Below are 22,439 nucleotides of genomic sequence, written 5' to 3' on the forward strand. Positions count from 1 at the left end.
CTGAAGGAATATGGTTCGAAATCGTGTAGCTCTAATGCTCTTTTTCTGTTGTTGTTCTTCTTGTTGTCAAGTGTGAGTTGTTTGTTTATGATGTTGGAGGTGTTTTTGGTGTTTACTGGTAACAAATATTAAAACTACGAGTTTCTATAGTATAAAATACTTAAAAAATGCTCATTAAATTTTAAGATTACTCTTAAATAATGATTTATTTTAAAACGTTTGGTTTTCATTTAATCGCGAAACATTCTTCATAACACTTAATTCGAAACATTTTGAAACTGCATCCTTTGAGTCTGTGTCTGTCTCAGACCGATCTCTTGTGGCGGAATAAGACTTCAGACTACCAATAAAGGAATGTTCAAACTATGACTAAACTTATATAAAAAGGAGCTCTTAAGAACAGTCTTCGGCGGCTACGCTCAAACGATTTGCAGACCCAATTGTTTAAGTTCGTTACTGATCTTTACGGGCGGCTATGTTTTGTAACATATTTTTTTCAGTTTTATAAAGAGCACAGTAAATCTAAATACTTAACAGACTCGATTTGAGCTCATAACTATAGATATTGGCGATTATAAGTCCGACGCTCTATCGCCGTTGCCATCCTGGCTTTAGTAAATAACGGAGTTGATTTACCTAAAGTACGGATACATCCAAAAAATAAATATTTTAAAGGTGCATTCACGACTCATTGCGTTAAATAGGGACTATATCTATTCACTTTTTTAGATTATACATTGGATTGATAAATTAAGTGTTTGTAGAAGTGGTCAGTTTGGAATGTCAGTTTGGAATAATGAATTGTTTCTTAGTTAAAGCATCGTAAGTGATCAAGCACTGTAATCGTCATAAGGAACTTGTTTTAAACGTGTTTTGTATTTGTTGATGCACCGAAAGCAATGTTTATTCACTGTATTTACTCATTAGTAATTAGATGCCATGCATTTATCTATGTTAGTACTTATTGCTTATTAATGCCCTTGAAGTATAAATAAAATATAACACAGTTGATGAGAAGTTTTACTCTCTTAAACGTTATGTCCTTCCAATAGTCTTCCACGCACACGCGTAACAAGATGTACTACATGATTTATTACAACCCCGTGATATTATTGTAACTTGAACGATTTCCACACGACCCCTATTACAAGTACGCACCAGTTTAACATCAGTCACTAAAACATTAGTATTCATTTTAATTGTATTGGACTCCATCGAAGACTGAATAAGTCTTTTCAACTGTTTTCTTTTAGAATAATGTTAATTTTGGCAAAATATTACCAATATTCCAGCAAAGCCTATCATCCACCATTTTCAAATTTGACGCATATATCTGAAGTATTGTCACAAGTAGCATATTATTTTCCTAGCTGCGCATGCGCGTTATTTTGATGATCTTTTTCAATTCTTGAACGCAATGTCGCAACTTAAATAAAACCTCAATTGAGTTCTTACTTAATTATTAATGAACATTCTAAGGCAATTACATCGACAAACTAATGGGTTTTTTTATAGTAAAAAGATGTTAGATTTGGTCCTATAGTTTAAATTGTTTTATTCAAAGGCAAGAGGTGAACTTTTATAGTGATGTATTGCCTAATACATTTTTTCTTTACATAACATTTTTTTATACGACTATGTGCATTTATTATTACATATTTCGATATCAAATGACAAATGTAAAAGTTGTTTGATGTTTTATTTCCTACCTTAGTTGATTAATGTTACGGAACTGCAATTTTACATTTACAAACATTATGTTTTACTCTCTAGTTATTAAAGTGTTAGTTTGCATTATAGACAAACATAAAGAAAGTCAGTCAGACAGACATGCTGAAAGATATTTTGTTTATTTCCGATCTATGCAATGAACATCGTGAACAACACAAATGTTTACTTAAGGATTTATTCTTACTGCATGAACGCATAAAAAAGAATCAATACTTATATTTACATTTTCCCTTTTTTTTCAAACTTATAGTGTTTGAGAACGAGTCTTTAATTACAACAAAGGGGAACAAAACGTGTAGAGCAAATGTAAATGGTAAGATAACTTGTCGCCCTTTGTGTTTTAGCTGGGCGTTTTTATCCTCCGCATAATAAATAGTCCATAAGTAATTTGCAGAAATAAATAAATAATATTTTTTTTTTTCAATCATTTGGTAGTTTCTGTAAAATATGTGGAGGTTATAATGATTTTTGTTGTAATATGTTCATTTTAATCAAGAGAACTTTCGATACATTTTAACTCCTGTTTTACATATGCATGACCCTTGTGAGTGGGCAAAAAAATGTGGTCATGGTGATTTAATGGATAACTTCCAGTTCAAGGTAATTATAACGTGATAATTTCATTTTTTGTTTCCTTTTAACTTTTGCAAAGATATTGAAGTGTTGTGATGAGCTAGTCTTTTCGAATTGTCAATATAAAGACGTTTTTTTCGAATTCGCGAAAATACATGACACATTGGCAGTCTCCAATCTTTTCATGTATTTAAATGTAGACGAAGATATCGCCTAAGTATATCGTAGAAAGATATTCATTGTCTGAATCATATTATGGATCATTCATTTGTCCTAGAAAGAAATCGCCGAACTCGGAATCATCAGCCATGTTTTTTGACAGTTGTTGCAGACGAACCGTAGTAAAACCGCGTCAATTTTAATTTGTTTTTATTATTTGTTCAATGCGTATTCTTTTTTTATCAAATGCAAAATCAAGCATTTTTCAAATGATACTTCTAGAAAATAATGTCTTTCATTTAAATTCTTCGTAAAACATCAAAAGAAACTTGTAAACAAGCCGGCATTCAACAGAACAGGCGCCCAGCTATATTTAACAATAAAGTAGATTGAAATAAGATCGCTACGCGCGGTGATTTACCAACGCCCAATCAGAGCGCTGCTTTTTTGCCAAGCTCCGCCTTAAAGGTCACGAAAGGTCGACTGGTTAATGCAAAATGAACTCAATTTTTATCGTTCAGATAATCAAGTACGGATGTAAATATAATAAATTACGCCAGCGTGTTTATACAAAATGATAGTAAAACACAAACAAATATAAACGAGTTAATATTTTTATATACAAAAACTTTAAAATTCCACGCAGTTCATCAACGTGTATTTTGTCAGTATTAATATCTATAATTAAATCAGAAGTTATCAAACAAAATCAACACCAAAATAGTCAAAATCATTAAAAGCGTGTATACCATAGCCTTTTTAAATCTTTCATAGGGCAATTATCAACCTCTTTTAGGAAACACCATCATTAAAGACATATTAGTCTTTACTTTACATCCCCAGGCATTGCAATCATTTGACAAATTATCCCAATTGCTTTGAATTTCCTAATGAAATTTACCTTCAATGGCCATACCATCAGCAATTAATAATAATAATAAGATGACAATATCACAACATACAACTCAAGTTCCCTTACGAATAACGAAACCAATAAGGCGGCAGTAACTTCCCATTTCCGCAAACCAATGATGGCATTGATTGAACACAAAATTAAACTTTTTGATCTAATATAATGTCGTTTTGTGGTGATATTTTAAACAAAAATCCAACCAAAATGGTACAAATTAAAACTCTTTTAATATGGTCAGACATTAATTTTCTTTATTTAATGTGAAATTTAAATAAACAAGCTATAGGTATCCAAATGGCTACAGTCATACCTCTTGCTCTGCAACGACTTCTCGCGTTGCAAATGGGTGGCTAGTAGCATAAAACACACATTTAAGTGAAGAATTTTCCCTTTCCGTAACTATACGATAGAGACTGAAGCTCCAGTACTTTCATGACATAACGTCGCCAGAATTCATTTTGGCAATACTTTGTACAACGGGTCCCTTAATGTTAAACGGGCTACAAATCCCACGTATAATTCTAGACATATTCCATTGCGCATACAAAGAAAGCAAAATGACAAAGATGGATATTCCGGGGGCAGGCAAAGTGGCTGAAGGCACAGCGAAGTTACATTAGGCAAAGGTTAAAGCCGATGTTGGGATAAAATAGCCAACTGTATCCATTACTCTTGTATCTTTCTTCTGGAACAACATGGACACAATTGTTTTCTTTTTCCATCTGTCGATAGCCAACTGTCATAAGAATTGTATACAGAACATTTGCTAAACCAGCGACACTTAGGACAATACCAGCAAAGGCCACTGATCCAAATAGTTCTGTACCCATTTCGTCGAGGAACGCTGCGAGGATTCTGAAAATACCTGGACATCCTGGTATAAGCCTAGATTATAAGTATCTTCCATGGCCGAGAGTGTAAGATAGGTTAATTTCGGCCCGAGAGTAGGGTGTTTTGCAGAAACGAGGTTTACCGAGTTTCCGCAAAACACCCTGCGCGTGGGTCGGGCTGAACCTATCTTACACAAGCGGCTATGGTAGATGCTTTTTCTCCCATCTCAGTTAAACAAAATTAAATAAAAATGTATTTTTTGACGGAACTCTTTTGTGCTTAGTGAAAATAATTACGTACGGATATGCAATAATTCGTGGTTGTCATGGATATTCGCGCAGTGATTCAGAGTATGTAAATGGTCTGATTGGTCTTTAAATAGTTTTAAGAAGAGTGAAGCATTATTTCTTGAAAGGTGCGTGAACTGTTTTCTGGTAACATTTGAAGCGAGAAATAATTAACTCGCGTTCTAAATATTGCCACCCGACAAGGTTTCCATGATGCGCTACAGACGACAGTCTTCAACAAGTTCCATACGGGAATTTTATCTTCGCCCGTGGGCAAGATAAGAATTTCTAGCATGGTTAAATTAATGGATCTACTTATCTGAGGTGGATATAAAATCACACCAGATAGGCTTTTCCAGTGAATTCAGCCGTGCTGGAAAACTCCATCTGGCATCCCCCCATGCCAGATGAGTCTCGCGCTGTGACGTAATAATTTCAATTTCTTTTATAACACACGTTATGTAATCATAATTTAAATAGATTAGTTCCATTGACATTAACTTGACAAAAATAAACTCTAAAAAACAAAACAAGATAAGCCTCAAAAGACGTAATGTCGAAGGAACTAAGGTGAACACGTATGCAGTGAATACAAATTACTGCGCGTCATGACGTCAGTAAACATCATCGCTCGCGCTTTTTGGTGATATGTACAAAAATGCGCCTTTTTATATATTTTCTTCAAAATATGTTATTCAATGTATGCTAGAAAAAAATATCTATCATGTGTGTCTGTTTCGGATAGAAAAATCCGACCCTCGGGCACGCTGCGTTGCCGGTAACTCGGCAAGCCTCGTTACTTGGCAACACAGGTGCCCTCGGGTCGGATTTTTCTATCCGGAACGGAAACACATGACAGATATTGTTTATATACCATATAATAAAAACGTCTATATTACAAATAAAAAACCCCCAGAAAGTTGCTTCCAATGTTGGAGGTTTTAAGTTCTGAGTCCCATGTACAAAACTTGGTTTATTAAACGCACGTTTCATTTTTTGTGGCGATTGTCACAGTGTCAACACAACAAATGCTAATTTCAAATTGATATCTTAATTTTTGATTGACTTGGGACTCACTTTAAAAATATGCTGACATAGGGCAATTTAGTTGAAACATGACAAACCCAGTAGAATAAAAGAAACAAAAATCTTACTTATGTCCAAATTATAAACAATAATAAATTCAACGTTATTCAGAGTGCTTCTTTAGACCTTCAAATATGTTTAGGCCATACCCGAATGTTTTTATGTTTACAATGTAGTTTCAACTCTTAGTAGGAAAACCTATCTAGCCATCCTGAAAAAAGAACCATAAAAAACGAATACAATTTAAATGTCATTATATGTAGAATATGGACACCAAAGTCTCCTTAGTCCATTCTGGACCATTCTCAATTGTTGCATAGCTTTACACAGCAAAATGTGTTCAAATAAAACTTGTACATGTTGTATTTAAGAGTGCTGATCATGGGGATCGCACAGAATGCATCATTTTTTGGTATCAAATGCAAAGAAGACTAGTACAACGTATTTAAAAACGTATTGTTTACATGTGTGTTCAGTTCATTAAAGTTAAAAGATATTAAAATATTCGGCAATATATTTGATCACACATATATATATATATATATAATAGTATATGATATATTCAGTGACATTTGTATACCTATAATATTTATAAATATTACATACTGACATACTAATTGCTATACACACAAGGCTAAGCAAATATACATAATTGAACAGCAACATGCAGAAATAAGTCTGACAGTTACAGTAAGCCACCTATGTTTCCAGCATAAAAAAAACATATTTACCAAGGCTTCTAATATGACAGTTTTGATGAATGCCTCTAGCATGACAATTTCAACCAATGCTTTAAGCTTTAAAATTTTAACCAATGTTTGAAAATAAGAATTTTAAACATTTTTTCCAACATGAAAGTTTATACCAAGCATTTCTCGCCTAGTTTTAACCAATCTTTCCAAGCATGACACTTTAACCAATATTTTCCAGCATGACAGTTTTAAACAATCTTTTCCAGGATGACACTTTAATCAATATTTTCCAGCATGACAGTTTTAACAAATTTTTCCAGTATGACAGTTTTAACCAATCTTTTTCAGCATGACACTTTAACCAATCTTATCCAGCATGACATATTTAACCAATCTTTTACAGCATGACAAATTAACCAATCTTTTCCAGCATGACAGTTTTAACTATTTTTTCCAGAGTGACAGTTTTAACCAATCTTTTCCAGCATGACAGTTTTAACCAATCTTTTCCAGCATGACAGTTTTGACCAATCTTTTCCAGTTTGACAGTTTAAACCAATTTTCCATGATAACAATATGTACGAATGTTTCCAGCATGACATTTTTAACCAATATTTTCCAGCATTACATTTCAACCAATCTTTTCCAGCATGACAAGTTAAACATTTTTTTTTACAATATGACAATTTTAACGAATGTTTCCAGCATGACCATTTTACCAATCTTTTCCAGGATGAGTTTTAATTAGGGATGCAAACGAATATTCGAATATTCGAATATTCGATCGAACGTTTAGTATTCGAATGTTAAAATCGGTATTCGAATATTCGATTATTTTTTTCAAAAAATAATGATATAAACCTTGAGTCTTTAAGGCAGTTGTTGTGTTTAAAATTATATTGTCTTGTTTTTACAACAATACGCATCTTGTGCCTGAGGCGTTAACGAGATGACAATCGAGTGTGCGTCATGTGTCAATTAGGGATCGATCGTAGGGTACTATAAACAGTGTCCATAATTGTAAAATAACTGGCTATTAGGAAGTAACATCAAACAAGTTTAATTGATTTTCAGTTCTTTTAAATGACCATGCCAATTAAGAATTTAAGGAAGCGGCCTTTACACCCTCTTGTCAGTTTGCCTGCCAATTAAGCTGAGCAATATTGCTCAAATCGGTGATTGATATTATACGCTGAAAGTAGATACCACTTCATTCCTTCAGAATATATGTTCGCAAAACATTATAAGTTAAACTTATTATTATTATTATATATTAGATTTGTATTTCTTAACAACGTAAAAGATGAAAGCCACATCTGAAGTATGGACTTATTTCACGCGCTCTGTTGACAAGAAATCTGTCACATGCAAACTATGCAGTGTGAGGTTGTCGTACATGGGCACGACGACTAATCTCTGGAATCACGTGAAGGCTAAGCATCCGAGTTCTCAAAGTGAAAGCAGTAAACAGCAATCAATGAAAAAGTTTAGAGTTTTTGGTCTTAAACATGATTTGTGTTCTGGGTGCTTTGGGCAAACACTGCAGCTGGCCATCAAGCCGGCATTTGCTCTCCCGGATGTCAACAGGGTCGTCTCCAGATGTCGTAAGCTGGTCGGGCACATCAAACACTCGACTACATTGACGGCCGAAATGCGCAAGCGCCAAGCTACTCTAAAGGTGCCCAAACACGAGCTGGTGCAGGATGTTACAACCCGATGGAACATCACGCATGCTATACTGGCCCGGCTGAACGAGCAACGCCGCGTCCTGTCCGACCTCATGCTGGACACTCGGGTTACCCGGAAGGCCGACCAGCACCTGTCGTTGAAGGACGGCGAGTGGACCGTCGTCTCCGAGCTGAGTGACGTACTCAGTCATTTGACTGAGACGACTTCGTATATGTCAACGGAGACAGCGCTCGAGAGTAGATTGGACGATGTTCCATTTCGGTTGCCAACCCCGACGAGAGTGCGTCAACACCCTCCAAACGACCCCGTCTTAGCTTCATGGTTCCAAAGACGACCAAGACGGCTAACGACGAGCTGCGTCGGTACCGGCACGAACCTTCCGACGAGGAGGCCACTCCACTTGCATGATGGAAAAAGAACGAGGGACGCTTTCCTCGCGTTGCACATGTTGCTCGCCAACTGCTTGGGATACCTGCGACGTCTGTGCCATCAGAAAGAATTTTCTCCTGCGCCGGACTCATTGTTAACAAACTTAGAAACAGACTGTCATGTGATCTTGTTGATAAGATAATATTTCTGAATAAGAACAAGGCCATCATATGTGATGATTTTATTGATGAGTGATTTCATTGAATTGTATGTGCTTGTTATGTGCTTGTTATGTGCTAGATATGTATTTCTTATGTCGACGTAATAATATTCGACACGCTGCTATGTATTGTAGTGTATTACGATAACACTAGAAACATTCGACAGATAAAGAAAAGGGTATCGTGGTTTATAACTAAAATTAATAGATAACTATAACTTTTTAAAGATTCAATTTTTATCGAATATTCGAATATTCGATCGAAAGAATTACAGAATATTCGAATATCGATTTTGCCATTCGTTTGCATCCCTAGTTTTAATCAATATTTTCCAGATGACAGTTTTTACCAATAATTTGAAGCATGACAGTTTGACCCAGTTTGACTCAATCTTTTTCAGCATGGCAGTTTAAACCAATCTATCCAGGGTGACTATTTTTACGTTTTTTAGCATGACAGTTTTAACCAATCTTTCCAGTATGCGAATATTAACCAATCTTTCCAACAGCACAATTTGAACCATTTTTTTAAGCATGACAATCAGGCAAATCCTTCATGCATGATAATCATACCAATGCTTTAAACATAACAGTTGTTGCTAATATGAAACTTCAAGCATGATAATAACTAACACAATTATCCTTGTCCATCAATGTTTCAAGCATGAGAAAATTAACTAATGTTTCATGCATGACAATTTCCACCAATGTTTCAAGCATGTGAATATTAACCAATGTTTCAAGCATGACAATTTCCACCAATGTTTCAAGCATGACAATTTAACCAATGTTTCAAGCATGAGATTTTGAACCAATGTATCAACCATAAAAATTTGAACAAGTTTTTAAGAATGACACCTTTTGACAAAAACTTCAACTGACCAATATTTTATACACAACACCATAGGCCATAGTTTAAAATGTAAGAAGTGTTTTAAGCATGATCATCTTTAAACCCTGACAATTTCTGCAAATATTTTCAACTGGGAATTATTGTTAATAATAAAAGCATGCAACATTTTGTAAAAAAGTATGATATGTGTTGTTAAAAGCATGAGAACTTTTTACAATATGAATTCCTACCTGTAGCAGTTTCACTCAACCTGAAGTCAAACCCTTGTCTGTAGATGGCCTCCACAGTGTCATTCTTGGTACCGTGGAAGAGTTGTCTCTCTTCTACATCTACGCCCTTGTTCTTCTTCTTCAGTTTCACTTTTTTACTGAAATAGTCAAAGTTATCAAATTAAGATTTTCGTTAAGAAGCCGGAGTTCTATGATATGTATATTCAGAATCGAACAAAAAGATCTGTGATCTCCCGTAAAAGATCAGGGTAAACTTTCATGCTTTTCGATGAAATATGGAGTTATATCAGTGAAATAACAACAGTGAATATATCATAATGATATTTTCACTGCAAAATAAGAAACTACTTTTTAAAATGCATTGTAGTAACTTCCCCTTGATCAAAATAAATACTAATCTAATTACAGATGGAAACAACTGCTCGAACATAAATATAATGTTAAAGCATCGTTCAAGTATATTTTGAACTGTTTTTAGTTGTATTTTTAGTTGTAATATATTATACGAATTTCTCGGAAATTACAAACATCAGTTAAAGATGTACTCTTACTCCCACATAAGATTTACCACAATTAATACTATTGTTTTATAATTCGAAAAAGGATAAATAAATATCGAAAACAACGTTTCTAATACAGATTATCATTGTTTTAATTTTAAAGAAATGTGCATAACAAACAGTATTTCTACAATACAAGATCATAGTAGATCACATTTAATCTTTTAGTACTCACCAATCATTTAATATGTTTGTTTTTTCAGCTATTAAATACACGGTTACAATCTTGTTATCAGTAATTAATGTTTTCCATAAATGCATTATAAAGTAAGTTCTTAAAGGTTTATCAGTCAAAATATATGTTTGTTATACATGTGTATGAATTGATATTGAATAAGAGTGTCACTTTAACAGATTAACTGATGATTTTTATCCAACCCGGCAAGCTTCAAAATTAGTCAACAACCTAGCATGGTCTTCACTCTCTTTACCTGGAAAACGACCTGATTTCAATCGAAACAGACTGATCTCTGACAGTGAGATAACACAATACCAATGTAACATAAAACACACTCTAAAACTAAGGAAAATGTTTTATATCCAATAAGTATCCGAAATTGTTTTTCTTACACGTTCGACCTTATTTTTTTCCATTCAGTAAATAGCAGCGTAGTAATTTGGTTTTATATTCATGCTCTTTTTAATATAATAGTGATTTCGTTATTTTTTGGAACATATGCACTAATAAAACGCCATTGATTAAAGTTCATTAAGTGTTTTTACTAAAAAACGAGCGAATAATAAACTGTAAAAATGTTTTTCTCAACAAACCGGAAATTGAAAATTGACAAAAACGTCATCAACTATAATTTTATGTGAGGGGCATCCCTAGGGTAGTGGCGTAAAAAACATTATTTTCAAAAAAGTGAATAATTAAGTTTTTTTTGAAAAAATACTGATAAAACTCCAAAATTAAGCACAAAAGAAACAGTTCATTTGTTTATTTCGATGTAAGACCGTATTTTATTTCACTCGTGATCATAGAAAAACTATATTTTCACTTAGCCGCTCGTGAAATTCATGTTTTTCTATGACACTCGTAAAGTAAAATACGATCTTACTCTGAAGAATTAGTTTGGTCATACCCCTCTACGCCCCTATCTTAAAATCTCATTGTATTTACATGTTTGAGAAAAATCCTCGAGACCATGGGAAATCGGAAAATCTGTTCATTGATTGTATTGCCACAGCAAGTCTCGTACAGTATAAATCAACATTTTATAAAGTGTCAATTTATGATATGTTAAATGTATTGTTTTCATTAGTGTTTCAATTTTACGTTTAAAAGTGATTTCAAATGGTTGATCTTTTCTCCCGTTATTGTGACGTCATTTGATAAAATGTTTCCGGTTACAGTCGGGTCGTTCCATTTACAGAATATGTAAGAAATGATAACTGAAATGTTTCTTAAATGAAATGAAGAATTGTTTTAACAATTTTGAATGAAATAATGGACTATTGGTGTAAATATAAGTAATGAATTGTGGGGTTGATGTTATTATCGGGGATATGAACGCAATTGGGCTGGTAAAAGTACGATTGGGGTCCTTGACCAGCCTAATTGCGTTCATACCCCGATAATGACATCAACCCCGCAAATTTATTCCTTAAATAACAACCGACATCTAAAAATGTATAAACATATAACAAAACCATTTCAATTAGTAGTGATGGCATAGAGATTACTGAGGTAAATGTAGATAGTAAGGCATGGAGATGACTGAGGTAAATGTAGATAGTAAGGAATGGAGATGACTGAGGTTAATGTAAATAGTAAGGCATGGAGATAACTGAGGTAAATGTAGATAGTAAGACATGGAGATCACTGAGGTAAATGTAGATGGCAAGGCATGGAGATGACTGAGGTAAATGTTGATAGTAAGGCATGGAGATGACTGTGGTAAATGTAGATAGTAAGGAATGGAGATGACTGAGGTAAATGTAGATAGTAAGGCTTGGAGATCTCTGAGGTAAATGTAGAAAGGAAGACATGGAGATCACTGATGTAAATGTAGATGGCAAGGCATGGAAATGACTGAGGTAAATGTAGATAGTAAGGCATGGAGATGACGCTGGTAAATGTAGATAGTAAGGCATGGAGATTAATGAGGTAAATGTAGATAGTAAGACATGGAGATTACTGAGGTAAATGTAGATAGTAAGGCATAGAGATTACTGAGGTAAATGTAGATAAAAAGGCATGGAGCTGACAGAGGTAAATGTAGATGGTAAGGCATGGAGATTACTGAGGTAAATGTAGATAGTAAGACATGGAAATCACTGAGGTATGTATAGATAGTAAGGCATGGAGATCACTGAGGTAAATGTAGATAGTACGGCATGAAGATCACTGAGGTAAATGTAGATAGTAAGGCTTGGAGATCACTGAGGTAAATGTAGATAGGAAGACATGGAGATCACTGAGGTAAATGTAGATGGCAAGGCATGGAGATGACTGAGGTAAATGTATATAGTAAGGCATGGAAATGACTGTGGTATATGTAGATAGTAAGGCATGTAAACTACTGAGGTAAATGTAGATAGAAAGGCATGGAGATCACTGAGGTAAATGTAGATAGTAAGGCATATAGATTTTCAAATACATGTAGTGCTAATGGAATTACATAATAATAAGAGAGTCATGTCTGAACACGCTTTATAAGATGCAGCTATGAGATATAATTCAAAATAAATGATACAGACACAGCTGTATGTGCCTCATTAAATAGACATGTACTTTCAAATTTGAACAACATTTATACACTTTTTAGTGTAATTAAAAAGAAAAATCAGTGATGTGTTGCTAAATTTGTTCGCTATTGAATGCTATACAACCATTCCTATGCATTTGAAATTTAACAGAGAGTGCCACCGACATCTACCTTAGAAAGTTGATAATAAGGCAAATTAAAAACCCTGAAGGGTCGGAGACTATTTCGTATAAAGATTCTGGTAACCCGAACCGGTTGTATTGTTTTAGACTTTAGTCACATGTGATGCTCTAACAAAGGCTTTTGCATGCATACTTAACTCATCCCGGTGATAAATACACTTTGTCATTACAGAAGTTTTGAAAGGCGGATGAGCAAGTTTTAACTTGTCATTACCTCAAATAGTTATGCCAAAGGTCACCATTTTCCCTGGAGATCGACACAATAGACCATTGACCCTATGACCTCAAAATCCATAGGGGTCATCAACCGGTCATCCCAAACCTACATGCAAAGTTTGAGGACTATGGGTGCAGGCACTGTCGAGTTATCACACAGACAAGCTTTTTGCATTCAAGGTCACTTTGACCTTGACCTTTGGCCCGATGACCCCTCAAATCAATAGGGGTCATCTACTGGTTAGGCCTAACCCCAAAGTCCTGTAACAGGGCCATGGGTGCAAGCATTATTCAGATATCGCTCAAACAATCATTTCACATTCAAGGTCAATGTGCCTTCCACCTTTGACCCAATAAATCCTTAAACAATAGGGGTCATCCATTGGCCATGCCCAGCCTCTAAGTCAAGTTTGATGATCAAAGGTCCAGTCATTGTTGAGATATTACTCGGAGAAGCTTTGTTGACCTTTTTTAAGGTCACTGTGACCTTGACCTGTGGGCTGATGACCCCTATAACCAATCGGGGTTATCTACTGGTCAGACCCAACCTTCATGTCCAGTTTGATGATCATAGGTCTAGGAATTGTTGAGTTTGCATTCAAGGTCACTGTGACCTTGACCCTTGGCCCGATGACCCCTAAAATGAATAGAATTCATCTACTGGTAAGGTCCAGCCTCCATGTTAAGTTTGATGACCATAGGTCTAGGTGTTGTTGAGGTATCACTCGGACAAGCTTTGACAACCTTTCACTATTAAATGTCACTGTGACATTGACCTTTGACCCACTGGTCAGGCCAAACCTTCATGTCAACTTTGATGTCCATACTCTGAGGAATTGTCGAGTTATCACTTGGGCAAGCTTTGGTCTACCGAAGGACCGACCGAAGGACCGACCATCCGACCGACCGACATGTTCAAAGCAATACACTCCCTCTTCTTCAAGGGAGGCATAAATATCACTCGCCTTAGTAACAAGCGAGTTGCGGAGTGAACGTCAACGCTTATCTGTTCTATTTCCACTCCAAAAAGGGCATAACTTCAAACTAATTAAACAAGACACCAAATGCTCTTCCATCATGCAAATGCATTACAGAATAATATGGAGTTGAACAATATGTAGAACCTGCGACATTATACCTCAGCATGGTGAACCTCCATGACAAGTTTTTTGAAAATCCTATAATGCACGATAAAGATACAGCCCTGATAAGGTTCAGTCCAGACCAGTCCTATCAACGGTACTCATTTTGACATTTAACCTATGCGTGTGTCCTTATAGACCTTGGCCTTGAGCATGACACGTTGCCTCATCATGGCGATTTTTTTATATAGTGCATGATCACGATACAGCCAGGACAAGAATCAGTTCAACCTTTGACCTCTAAGCATGACCATGACCTTTGAGGTACAAATCTGGGTCCTCCGCCATATCATGGTGAACCTTCTCGGCGAGTTTTTTGAAAATCCTAAAATGCATGGACAGACCCACACTCTTGCACGGAAGCGCCATTGTGGCAACTATGTCTCTCACCTCAAGCTGGCTCGACAAGTAGAGTCATGAGCCTTGATGTTTATAAGCAATCATCTCTGGCAACATATGTACACAGTTTCCTTCAAAGGTCGTTAACTAACTGCTTTACGACAACGCCAGCAAAAACATCAAGTCTATGACATTTTTCTTTGGTAAGTTAATAAAGTCAAAACCTAAAATGCAAAATATGAGTACAGCAAGCCACCAGTCAACAGTACTTAAGGTTTACCTTAAACTCTTACTAGATACAAAGTCTTCAGATCCAAATTTCAAGAATATTCTCTTCAATTCAATTCTACATAACGACAAAAACAACTTACGGGAACAAGCCTACAATGGCTAAAAAGTTCATCGGTCGGTCTCAGATTCCAGTGTGGCGGAGCGACAGGGACAAACTCTGATGTAGCAGTTCCTTCAGGCTTCTGCATTACTTGTCTGGCATGGACAAACAATATGTTTGACATGGAGGTATTGTAATTATTTTGTGTTATTCTGATAATTGATAAACATAGGAAAACTGATCGAACATCGGCTACTATCAATACTATTTTTTAACAAGAGATGTTTGTCAAACATTATGCCCCCAGAGCGCCATGTTTTCAAGAACATTTCAACAATTGAATGAAAATACATTAAATTAATTAATTAATTAATTAATTAAATTCATTAAAATACGAAAAAAATCTCGATATTTTACCAACAAATTTACGCTTGTATTTCTCCAGACTAAGGCTATCTGTATTTCCCCTGATAATTTAGACTGGTAGATATGCCAGAAACCGAATACATAGAGAGGAACGTTATTGTTTAACCTGCAATACTAATGATATTGAAGATGAATTTCACTTTATATGCATATGTCCATGTTATTCCGATGTTAGAAAGAAATATCTAAAACGTTGTTACTACATGCACCCTTCTGTATACAAAATTCTACGATTATTGAAATCAAATGATAGCAATGAATTAATTAAACTAGTTTGTATATTAAAGACGCTCTTGTTATTCGAAATAATTTGTTGAATGTTAAAAGATAAATGTTTAGTTCAGCCTCCAATTTTTGTTACACATAGTATGTTGCTTTTGTTACACATAGTATGTTGTGTTATATAAAAAAACGTATTTACCATTACATGTTGTATATACACGTTAACATGTTATATGGAAATATATATGTTTATGTTCATGATGTACATTGTACAAGTCTTAATAAAAATGTATGTCTGTCTGTCAATATTAATTTCATTGCTGCTAATCATTTTTATACAGTGCCAAAACAATGCACTATAATCCAATCAGGGCGCAATTTATTGAAATAAACAACGGCTTCATAACATCTTGTTTGTTATACAATATCGAGGGGTGAAAGCGAAATGGTTCTATCTTCTTCTTTATTTAATGTCACTAAGAACCTTTTAGGATTCACCCCTCGATATGAACATCAAGTTTTGATCTATACAAAGGACTAGACGATTGAAAATATATTTATCTCAAACGAAAGTGTGATGCCAACACTGTGGATGACGCCATGCTTTGCTGGCAAAACAATAAGCAAGAGCTGTCATAGAGACAGTATGTTTGACTATTTCACCACTTTTAACCAGAATTCCTGGGCTATTCCATTTAAACACATAACCCCAAGGGGGGGGGGCACTTTTAAAATATACCACTCCCCAACAGAAGCTAATTTACTCTTTCGGGGTGCAAATTAGCGGTAAAAGACACCCACCAAAACACTATTTAAATGATTGCCTTTCCCCTGTGGGTAATGTGTTTTACTGGAAATGCCCTAAGTCAAATAATAAAGGATCATCAGTTCCATTAGATGCAAGATAATTATCTGACTTGATTCATTAAGAAGATTGGATGGTTGGGAGTCCTTGAATGAAGTTTCAATGAATACATCAAGTAGTTGCTGAGATTTTGTTTTGCACGCTTTCATGCAAAACCAGAATTTCTAAGTCAAATAATACAGGGCCATATTTGCATTACATGCAATATAGAGTTATCCTACTTAAATAGTTAAGTAAGTCGGATGATTGAAGACATATTGCTATTTTAAAGTTTCAATGCAATGCATGACGTATTTAATGAGTTGTTGACTTAAATGTGGATTTTTGCAAAGCTTTTACAAGACGTTCTAAGTCAAATTCCAAGAGGCCATAATTAACATTATATGCAAAGTAGAGTTATCTTAATTGATTTAGTTGATTTGATAGTGGAGTACCGTTGTATTATGTTTGAATGCAAAACATAAGGTATCAACTGAAATAAAACTGTGTGCTTATATGCAAAACCGTAACCTTAATTTATAAATTGAATTAAAAAGGTTCAGAATTTGCATTATATTCAAGATAGAGTTATGTCACATGATTAATTAAAAAGGTTGAATGGTAGGAAACACTTGTCTTAAGTTCCACATTCTAAGAGGCTGACTTAGATGTGCTTTCTTGCAGAACTTTCACCAAGGTGTTGTGCTGACGCCGACGGTAGGGTAGGTGGAATAGCTCTCCTATTCTTCGAATAGTCAAGCTTAAAATGTCTGTTAAACATAGGCTACAACCATCAAGCATGGAACATAGAGCTTAAATATACACCTACATCACCATATTGATTCCATTCCCCAATCTGTCCTTTCTAGAACCACACCCAACTGGTTGCTAGGGGCTGTGTATCCAAAATGGCCGACGTTTCCGTTGACAACCGATTGAATGTCAGGTGCTTGTCTCCACCCTGTCCTTTCATAGTCTTGAAATTAAGTTGCACCAACATGCCACTGTGGTGGAGAACAAATAATATATGAAAGAGTAGTATTAAAAATGAACTATTCTAACAAAAAAATAGAATCAGATGTGTCGCATGTCTAGCATGCACATCACAATTTTTCTAGTAAAGGTCACAATGACCTTGAATCAAATGACCAAATTATCTATAGAGAACATGAACGGATTAGTTTAAACATTATATATTTAACAACGATTGTAAAGAAAGCTAAATAGCTTATACTAAGTCACTCTCGTTGGCACAATGTTGCGCGAGAGTGTGATCTTGTGTTGTGGGGGAAACCAATAATGCTGAAAACAACACTAAGGTTATCACAAAAGTTGTAAAAACTTAAACTGTTTTATACTAAATTCAGACTTGCTGATAAAATTAGCAGATATTTTTTTTAAAGTTACAGAACAGTTTCAGTTCCATAATTATTTTTTTTTTATTGTTTAAAATCTTCCATTTGAAATTGACAGAACATGTCACAGTTAAATACAGCTTTGTCAAACTAAAGAGACCAACATACTCAATAAACAGAAAGTATTCATCGTAGGTTGGATCGCTGTATTGCAATTCCATACACACGTTTTCGTCGGGTTTAACTGTTTCCCAATTAGCACTGTCATCAAACTTGTAAATCCACTGGTACGGTAATTCACAGTGGTAATCGGAACATTTTGCCCCATACAAGCATCGACCCTGCAACAAATCAATAAACTCCACATTACCATGTAAGAAACATGGATGAAATTTGTTAGTATAGAACAGAATGAGTTCACAGGGGCGTATTCAATTCTGAAATTGCACACCACAGGCTGTATTCCACTCATTTCACTTTAATGATCAAGCAAAAAAAGCATATGATTTGTGCAGAGTTAAAAAGATATTATATATATTTTTTTATAATCAATTTAAAGCTACCTAACCACAAATCCCCAGTTAGAAAAGCGCCAAAATATTGCTAATACTTTTTTATTGGTATCTTATATTTTTAGAGTTATGACCTAAAGTTACAGTTTTAGAGCAACACAACTTTAATATTTAACAAGAAACGCCGCAATGCGACGAAACCAGGTTTTTAATGATTGACAGAAGAACTCCAGCCTGTATCTGTTTTTCTATTTTCAGTAACAGTGACCTTGAACCTAGGGACCCCAAATGCAATCTATTGAAAGGTATTCATAAACTCTTCCTTTATAAAAAGTTGTGTCAGGATATGTCAACCCTAACTTAAGTTATTCAGTTTCAACCAATTTTCTATTTTTAGTAACAGTGACCTTGACCTTGAGGTCTAGGGACCCCAAACGGAATCCCATGAAAGGTATCCATAAACTCTTCCTTTATACCTGGTTTGGTCAAGATATGTCAACCCTAACTAAAATTATTCAGTTTCAACTGTTTTTCTAATTTTAGTAACAGTGACCTTGACCTTGAATCTAAGGACCCCAAAACGCAATCCCATGAAAGTATCCATAAACTCTTCCAATATACCAAGTTTAGTCAAGAAATGTCAACCCTAACTAAAGATATTCAGTTTGAACCATTTTTCTATTTTTAGCAACAGTGACCTTGACCCTAGGGACCCCAAACGCAATCCCATGAAAGGTATCTATAAACTCTTCCTGTGCACTAAGTTTAGTCAAGATATGTCATCCCGAACTAAAGTAATTTAGTTTCAACTGTTTTTCTATTTTAAGTAACAGTGACCTTGAACCTAGGGACCCCAATCGCAATCCAATGAATGGTACCCATAAACTTTTTCTATAGACCAAGTTTGGTCAAGATATGTTAACCCTTACTAAAGTTATTCAGTTTCAACCGTTTTTCTATTTTAGGTAACAGTCACCTTGACGTAGACCCTAGGGACCCCAAACGCAATCTCGTGAAAGGTACCCATAAACACTTCCTTTAGACCAAGCTTAGTCAAGATATGTCATCCCTAACTAAAGTTATTCAGTTTCAACCTTTTTTCTATTTTAAGAAACAGTGACCTTGACCTTGAACATAGGGACCCTAAACGCAATCCCATGAAAGGTCTCCATAAACTCTTCCTATTGACCAAGTTTGGTCAAGATATGTCATCCCTAACTAAAGTTATTCAGTTTCAACTATTTTTTTATTTTTAGTAACAGTGACCTTGACCTTGACCTAGGGACTCCAAACGCAATCCCATGAAAGGTCTCCATAAACTCTTCCTATAGACCAAGTTTAGTCAAGATATGTCATCCCTAACTAAAGTTATTCAGTTTCAACCGTTTTTCTATTTTTAGTAAGTGACCTTGACCTTAACCCTAGGGACATCAAAAGCAACCCATGAAAAGTACCCATCAACTTTTTCTATAGACCAAGTTTGGCCAAGATAAGTTAACCCTTAATAAAGTTATTCAGTTTCATAGGTGAGTTTGACGCCGCCCCACCGCCTGCCCGCCCGCCCGACCGCCCGAACAACGACGTTCGCCATTCAAATAACCAGGTTTCACTATGTGAAAACCTGGTTAAAAAGCAAAGACGATAACATTACTTATTTTCGTTCAAAAACAGATATGCTAATGAAGCGCACTTACCTTCAAGTGGTCAATATATATCTTCGTGTTAAGGATGTTGTCTGTCCCAGATTCTGATACCATTTCTGATTTCGGCTGCCTCACGAATGCTTCTAAAAGAAGACAGAACAGATAAAATTGTGAGTTTAGTTGGTTTCTTTAAGACAACGCCATCTCTTCTATACAAAATTCGTTTAGAGGCCCAACTTATAAAGTAAAAAAAAAATGTTGGGAATACAATTACTGTGAGCATTGGGAATGGGGCTGGAAAAATGGTCAGAACCCCCGCCCCCCCCCCCCCCTTGCATTCAGTTTATTTGGAAATTAACAGTACAGCCTGTCTATTTAACTCACTCAGATTCTACTCTTTAAATCGACTTGAAGCAGCGCTCTCCCAGATAGACCGTTTTGACAACTTTTTTTATATTTTTTCGTCTTGAAATGAGCCATTTTATAAGTGGGCTCGCATGCTCGTTCTCCTCAACAGATGACATATCAGCCTCCTGAGAGGAGTTAGAAGAACAAACATTATTGGTTGATTTGACCATACCGTCAGCCTTCGTGGTCGATATAAGCTCCCCAATCTCCGCCAGCACACCCTTGTCTTTAGAAATAGCCTCTGCTAGTAACGTAGTCAGTCTGCTGTGATTTGCTAGAGGTGGTGAAGACTATTTCCGCTTCCTCTTTCCACCTTTTGCTGTTTTTGCATTTGTTTTGCCCATGATGATGCTGCAATAATAACTGTTATAGGTTAGTTATTTCATCGAAATCTGAATGCCCATGTCTCTTAAGTTTATACAGATGTAAAAATTCTGAATACTTTGGAGGTACATAACTGATACCCCATTAACATATATATATACGCTATGTATACATCTATATACTTTTGAGGTACACAGCGAATATCCCATAAGTATGTATATAAACACTGAATACCGTGGGGTTGCACAGCCAATACCCCATTAGAACGTATATAAATGCTGGATACTGTGGAGGTACACAGCCAATACCCCATTATAACGTATATAAATGCTGACTACTATGGAGGTACACTGCCAATACCCCCATCAGTATATATATATAAATGCTAAATACCGTGGGGGTACACAGCCACTTTCTCATTAGAATTTATATAAATGCTAAATAATGTGGGGGTACACAACCAATACCCCATTTGTATGTATATAATTGCTGAATAATGTGGGGGTACACAGACAACATTCCATAAGTACTTATATAAATGATGAAAACTGTGGGGGTAAAAAACCAATACCACATTAGTATATATAAATGCTGAATACGGTGTGGGAACACAACCAATACCAGATTAGTATGTATATAAATGCTGCATACTGTGGGGTACACAACCAATACCAGATTAGTCTGTATATAAATGCTGAATACTGTGGAGGTACACAGTCAATACCCCATTAGTATGTATATAAATGCTGAATACTGTGGAGGTACACAAACAATACCCCATAAGTATGTTTATAAATGCTGAATACTGTGGAGGTACACAACCAATACCCCATTAGTATGTATATAAATGCTCAACAAATTTGGTCTGAATATGTGCGGTATTAGTATCTGTTATAAGTTCGATTACAAGCTAAATCGCTCAAGTCACTCGAGAGTTACCTCAAATTAGTCTTGTTGTGGCGACCTTATCTAAAACTAAAGGTTATAACAAAACTAACTAAGGCTAAGGACAATTTTTAACCGCATCGATACTTTTCAATAGTAAAAAATACACTGATGCGTTGAGTGTTGAGTCAATTTAGGTGGGAAATAAAGTTTTGGCGGGAAGGTTTTAACGAAGCAATAAATAATAAATGAACTCATTGAACGGCACAACACCTGTAATAAAAAAATATTTAACATAATACATTTAATGTGTCAAATTCATAAATCGCGTTATTCGCAACACTTTTCCGATCAAAAACTTTAGAAGCCTTTTTCTAACCATCAACAAATTCGGTCAAAATGTTTATTGGAAGAATATCTTTGGCAAGTTTGTTAACCAGTCATATAGCTGAGTCACTCAAGAGTAATCACCCTTTAATTATAGAAATGACCTAAAACTTGCATTGCCCAATCTATTGTCCAATCTATGAATTTAGAAGCCTTTTTTCCAATAATCATTTAATTTAGTCAGAATGTTTGTGGGCAGAATATCTTGGTCAGGTTCGATAACCAGCCATGTCGCTAAATAGTTATGACCCTTAAATTAGGAAAACTGTCTTTACAGGGTCCGCTCCTTAAACTAGGCTTAACATACAACCACTTTTCT

Source organism: Mya arenaria, chromosome 9 (genome assembly GCF_026914265.1).
Source record: "Mya arenaria isolate MELC-2E11 chromosome 9, ASM2691426v1".
Lineage (NCBI taxonomy): Eukaryota > Metazoa > Mollusca > Bivalvia > Myida > Myidae > Mya > Mya arenaria.